Below are 6,238 nucleotides of genomic sequence, written 5' to 3' on the forward strand. Positions count from 1 at the left end.
TTCTTAATGATTCCCTCCAACTTTTGAGAGATTTGGATTTGAAACTAGCTATTTGTGATCGTTGGAGATGGAAAATAGTCATTGGGAGTTTTTTCTGATCGAAAAATAGTGTCTGAAAAACTATCCATTGAGGCTGTCAGACATCATCGAGTCAGCTCGGATTAATCTCGAGTCAGCTTGAACAGCACTTTTTAAGATTTTAACATTTTGTTCGACTGAGAGAGCTGGCTTGGATCACTCTTTGAGCTGGCTCAATAACTTTTTCTAAAAATTGATGTTCTATTTTTCTGAGAGAGCCAGCTCGGATTTGTCCTCGAGCTAGCTTGGCTTGCATTTCTAAGAAATTAACTTTTTACCGACCTGAGAGAGCTGGCTCGGCTCCAGTTTCGAGCTAGCTTAGCTCGCAAAACCAAAAAATGGCCTTTCTGTCATCTTGAGAGAGCTGGTTTAGATCCACCTTGAGCCGATTTGGTTTCTGACAGAGCCAGCTCGACTTCTTCAAAGTGATTTTTCTTATACCAAAGCTCTCCAAACTCAATTTTTCTTGACTCAAATGATCTTCAATTAAATTTAGAATCTCCAAACAATCTTTTTCTTCTGCAAAAATATTCTTTACCATACTTGAAAGAATATTAGTATCGAAATATTCTCTAATATTTTGTGATCATCAAAATCATTCTCGGGGACAACAATTTTTTTCTTTTTGATGATGATAAAATATTGAGCATATAGTATATATGTATAAAAATTTGTTCAGTATATAGTGTACATGCAATAGTTTTTTATAATTCAATATTGTTGGTGCAAAAATCCGTCTGCGTCGGAGAAGCTGGAGTCGAGGGAGTCGCGATCGCCGCCGGGACCTGCAAAAGAAGTCTAAACCGGAGTTGGGGTTGCTCCGGTAAGATCCTCCGATACTCAAGTCAGTTCTCTGCCTCAACAAGAATGGAGTGCTCGAACGAAAATTTTAGCAGAGTTTTTGGGATAGAAATTAGAGCTTAGAGAATAACATATCTGCCCCCCCCCTTTTTTATAGGCGGAGGGAGCAACGGATTGATGGCGACATTGGTAACCGCCTAGCAGTGGGCTGCTCGGGGTCAGGAGGGATTTGTTGTGAAGAGTAGTGGAGTGGAATCATGGCCATCATCGGGACATGCCACGTGGAGTCTGTTGCGGGGAGTGGGGCGGCGTCCGTTGTCGCGACTTGCCAGAGGGTGGAGGAACCACGCGGTATCTGTCGCAGAAAGTGGAGCAGGATCGTGACCGTTACTGTGGCCTGCCAGGGAGTGATGGAGCCGCGCGGAATCCGTCGCAGGAAGTAGAGCAGAGTCGTGGCCATTACTGCGGCCTGTCAGGGAGTGATGGAGCCGTGCGAAATTCGTCGCAGGAAGTGGAGCAGAGTCGTGGCCGTTACGGCGGCATGCCAGGGGGTCCAGGCCTGTCGGCCGAAGTTCGGTTGGGGTCCGATCTCCGTAGAAGCCTTGATGGGAATCATTTATCGAGAAGTCATGGCCAAGGCCTGTCTGCAACAGAAATTCGAAAGAAATTCGTCCATAGTGAAAGCTCGGGTGAAGGCTTACGATGGGAATCCGGCATGGACCGCTCGTGGTAGAAATTTGAAGTAGATCATTTGCAGCGGAAACTCGGAGTGGGTCGCTTGCAGTAGGAGCTCGGAGTCCGGCTCCCGTAGGAGTCCGGATGAAGTCTTCTCGCAGTCGAAGTCGGGGACGAAGTCCGGCCCCCGTAGGAGTCCGGACGAAGTCTTCCTACAGCCGGAGTCAGGGATGAGGTCCGGCTCCCGTAGGAGTCAGGATAAAGTCCACCTGCAATTGAAGTTGGGGCGGAGTCCGGCTCCCGTAGGAGTCCGGACGAAGTCTACCTGCAGCCGGAGTCGGGGACGAGGTCCGACTCCCGTAGGAGTCCGGACGAAGTCTACCTGCACTTGAAGTCGGGGATGAAGTCCGGCTCCCATAGGAGTCCGGACAAAGTCCACCTGCAATTGAAGTCGGGGTGAAGTCCGGCTCCCGTAGGAGTCCGGATGAAGTTTACCTGCAATTGAAGTCGGGGGCGAAGTTCGGCTCCCGTAGGAGTCCGGACGAAGTCCACCTGCACTTGAAGTCGGGGCGAAGTCCGGCTCCCGTAGGAGTCCGGACGAAGCCACCTGCACTTGAAGTCGGGGCGAAGTCCGGCTCCCGTAGGAGTCCGGACGAAGTCTACCTGCAGCCGGAGTCGGAGACGAGGTCCGACTCCCGTAGAAGTCCGGACGAAGTCTACCTGCACTTGAAGTCGGGGATGAAGTCCGGCTCCCATAGGAGTCCGGACGAAGTCCACCTGCAATTGAAGTCGGGGCGAAGTCCGACTCCCGTAGGAGTCCGGATGAAGTTTACCTACAATGAAAGTCGGGGGTGAAGTCCGGCTCTCGTAGGAGTCCGGACGAAGTCCACCCGCAATTGAAGTCGGGGCGAAGTCCGGCTCCCGTAGGAGTCCGGACGAAGTCCACCTGCAATTGAAGTCGGGGCGAAGTCCAGCTCCCGTAGGAGTCCGGATGAAGTCTACCTGCAGCTGGAGTCGGGGATGAGGTCCGGCTCCCGTAAGAGTCCGGACAAAGTTCATCTGCATTTGAAGTCAGGGCGAAGTCCGGCTCCCGTAAGAGTCCGGACGAAGTCTACCTGCAGCCGGAGTCGGAGACGAGGTCCGGCTCTCGTAGGAGTCCGGACGAAGTCTACCTGCAATTGAAGTCGGGGCGAAGTCCGGCTCCCGTAGGAGTCCGGACGAAGTCTAGAAGGTGGTCGATCATCATGGAAACTTGGGTGGAGTCCGTCCGTTGCGAATAATATGGCGACGCTGGTGGGGGCTTATCCGCCGGCAAAACTTGGGAGTGTTGCAGAGGCTCGGCCGCCAGAGAGGTTCGGAGAGATGTCGCCGAAGGTCGGAAGTCGGTAGAATCTCCGGAGGGTCACTCCTGTCACGAACTTCGGCTGGGGGTATTTTATACCCAACAAATAATACCATTTGCATAAATAGTTTCAGATTTGAGAAAGTTGTATCTTTACAAAATTTATATGTATGAACTTTTCATTTACTATTGAAATTTAAGCTCTCCCTCAATAGATGCATTTATGAGATGATTTTTAGGATAAAAATTTTAATAGTCTCTACTTAGATTTTAACGTTTTACTTTTATATGCTCAATTTAGTCTTTCTCCCCCATTTTGTCAACATCAAAAAGCTTATAATTATTTCGTAAAAGAGTTATCAGAATAAATAAGATGTGAGCATGCCAAGCATATCATGAGTCTTTTGATAGCCTTTCTTCTCCAAGTTAATTTCTAAGCTAGACTTGCTTTCTTAATATGATTTAATTCTAATTAAAATTTTTTATAAAGTGTGTCTAGTCTAAAGTGTATAATTTGAAATTATACATCTTTATAGTCATTCACAAGAAACATTCACAAGAAGACACAAATTGCACAGCAAGATAAAGTGAAGTAGATATTCATTAATTATTTGTATTGTTTACAAAAAAATGCTATCCAAACAATACAACATGTATTACAAAAGATGCCAACCAAAATATGAAGCTAGGTTTAACGATAATCCAAGGTAACTACTCTGATCTTCATCTAGCACTTCCTTAATAATGAGGTCAGGAGGATAAGATAATGAGGAAGAAGCTAATGTCTTGCTCCGAGTTCTAGCAAAAAGCTCGGGGCAAAGGGGTGGAAAACCAGTGCTAGGCCTAACTGTGGTGCTGAAGGAGGGTCTGGAAGAAGATGTGGAGGTAGGAGAAGGTTTGATCTGAGTGGTAGAAGGAGATATCCGAGACCACAGCTGATCCAACCGCGTCTCAAATCGCCGAATCCCTATGACAAAAAGCTCTGCATTGCCATGCTATGATATCATAATCTCCTCAGCCCTTCTAAAAATTTTGACGATCTCAACTTTCATTTGACCGACCTCCTCAACCGTCCCATGCTGCTTTTTCTCCAATATATCTATATTTTGAGACAAGATGCTCATCTACTGCATGAGAGAATCAAACTGCCCCTCAGAAGATACTTTCATCTCCTCGAGACTCTGAAACATGTACTGTCGAAGATCTGAGGGATCAGTCCTTTGATCCGCGACAGTTCTATGGTCTACGACTCTCTCTAAGCTCTCAAGTCTCAAAGTGATCCTCAGCAACTCACCATAAAGCTGCTGAAACTGAGTTTGAGTCTGCTCTAGAAGTGCCTCGTGGCTCCACAAAATCTGAGATTTGAAGTCAGTAAATATGCTCCCCATCCTATCCATGATCTGATCGATGATCCCCTCTGCAGAAAAGGTGTGGGTCATAGCTGGTGTGTGAGAAGAAACTGATAGTCCTGGATGATGCTCTCCAGCTACAGACCTCAGAGTCAGTGCAGGTGCAGGGGATGACAGTTCTGCTATAGGTGCAAGGAAGGATGGCTCCATAGAATCTAAAGGTGAGGAGGAGGAAGATCCAAAAATTTCTTCGGAATGCTCTTGTTCACCCTCTCCGATCCATTCATCTCCCTCTTTGTGGAACTTCATGCGATGGAGAGTGTGGATGGAGTAGTAGTCAGTATATTTGAGTAGCTTATAGTTCTCTCCATCCAACTCAATGCCTGCTTCTCTGAATATCAGAGTGAAGACCATTCCGTAAGGGAGACAAGCCTGACTCTTAGATTTTTCTGCTGCATTTTTCATCTGCTCGATCATAAAGAAGGGTAGATTTATAATAGTGCCCTCAACCATGTGAAATATCATGCTCAGATCTCTCGAAGAAATTCAATCGAATCTTCCTATCTGTGGGAAGAAAATTTGGCTGATCATGCTGTGAAGAAGCTTCAGCTCAACGAACATGAGATTGGCATTGTGAAGGTCAAATTTTTTTGGAAGGTTCCTGTGAGAAGCTTCTGCATTCCATCAAAATCATTCAGCAACTTCACAACTTGAAGTCCAAAGGCGGGCATTTATAGAAGATGCCCTAATCTTCTTTGGTCCAAAATAATCTCAATGCCCTTCACTATCGACCCAATGGACTCGGTATCTAACCTCAGATTTTCAAAAAATTCTCTAACAAAGTGGGGATAGGTCAATAACTCGAGTGAGAACATCATCTCCCAACCCTGCTGTTGAATCCATGATCCAATCTGGAACCCTTATTCATCCAAAAACTCGAAATTAACTTTCTTTTCGATTGTAACAGCTCTGGATGCCATAGAAACTCAAGTCAGAGTATAGGTCGAGGAGGGGGTTGATTGTGCTGAACCTAGGTGCTACTTCTTCTTGGAATGGGTCATGCATGGAGCCGCTGCTTGGCACTTCTTTGCCTCGGTCGTGTGGGACTTGGGTGCCATGGTTCGGAGATCCCAAGAATTTGAGGGTTGGATGAGGAGGAGAGATGGGATTTTGGAGGGATTAGGGTCAGAGCTGAGAAAAGCTCAGAGTGGGACAAGCTCGGATGAAAGGAGAATAGGGATTTTGGAAGGTCAGACATTTTAATTAAAAATTGGGTCTTGATATGTCGAGCTAGCTCGAACCTTTATTCGAATCGGCTTGACAGTCGAGTCAGCTCGACTGCACAGTCAAGTCGGCTCGAGCCAAATTTTCAAAAATTCATAAAAATTTAAACTTAATTCAATAAATTTATGAAAAACATGGATCAAGCCAAACAATACATGAGTAAAAAGATATTGAGTGCTTTTTCACTAAAGGGGATCACAAATTCTTAATTCACCTCTAATTAGATTAAATCTATCTTCGTTCAAAGTTTTTGTGAAAATATCAGCTGACTGATTTTTAGTTGACACAAATTCAAATGTGATGTCACTATTTTGAACATGATCCCTTATAAAGTGATGCCTAATTTTAATGTATTTTGTTCTAGAGTGTTGAATGGGGTTCTTTGTCAAGTTGATGGCACTAGTATTATCACCTTTTAGTGAAATTTTATTTTGCTCAATGCTATAATCTTTAAGCTGTTGCTTATCTAAAGGAGTTGAGCACAGCAATTTCTGGCTGCAACATACTCGACCTCGATTATGGACAATGCTATCAAATTTTACTTCTTGTTAAATCATAAGATTAACTTCAATCTTAGAAATTGACATATGCCACTGGTACTTTTTTTATCAATTTTACATCCTCCATAGTCAGCATCTGAAAATCCAATTAAATCAATTGAGGTTTACTTAGAATATCATAAACCTAAGTTTTGTATTTTCATTAAATA

The sequence above is a fragment of the Elaeis guineensis genome, chromosome 6, assembly GCF_000442705.2.
Source record: "Elaeis guineensis isolate ETL-2024a chromosome 6, EG11, whole genome shotgun sequence".
Classification (NCBI taxonomy): Eukaryota; Viridiplantae; Streptophyta; class Magnoliopsida; order Arecales; family Arecaceae; genus Elaeis; species Elaeis guineensis.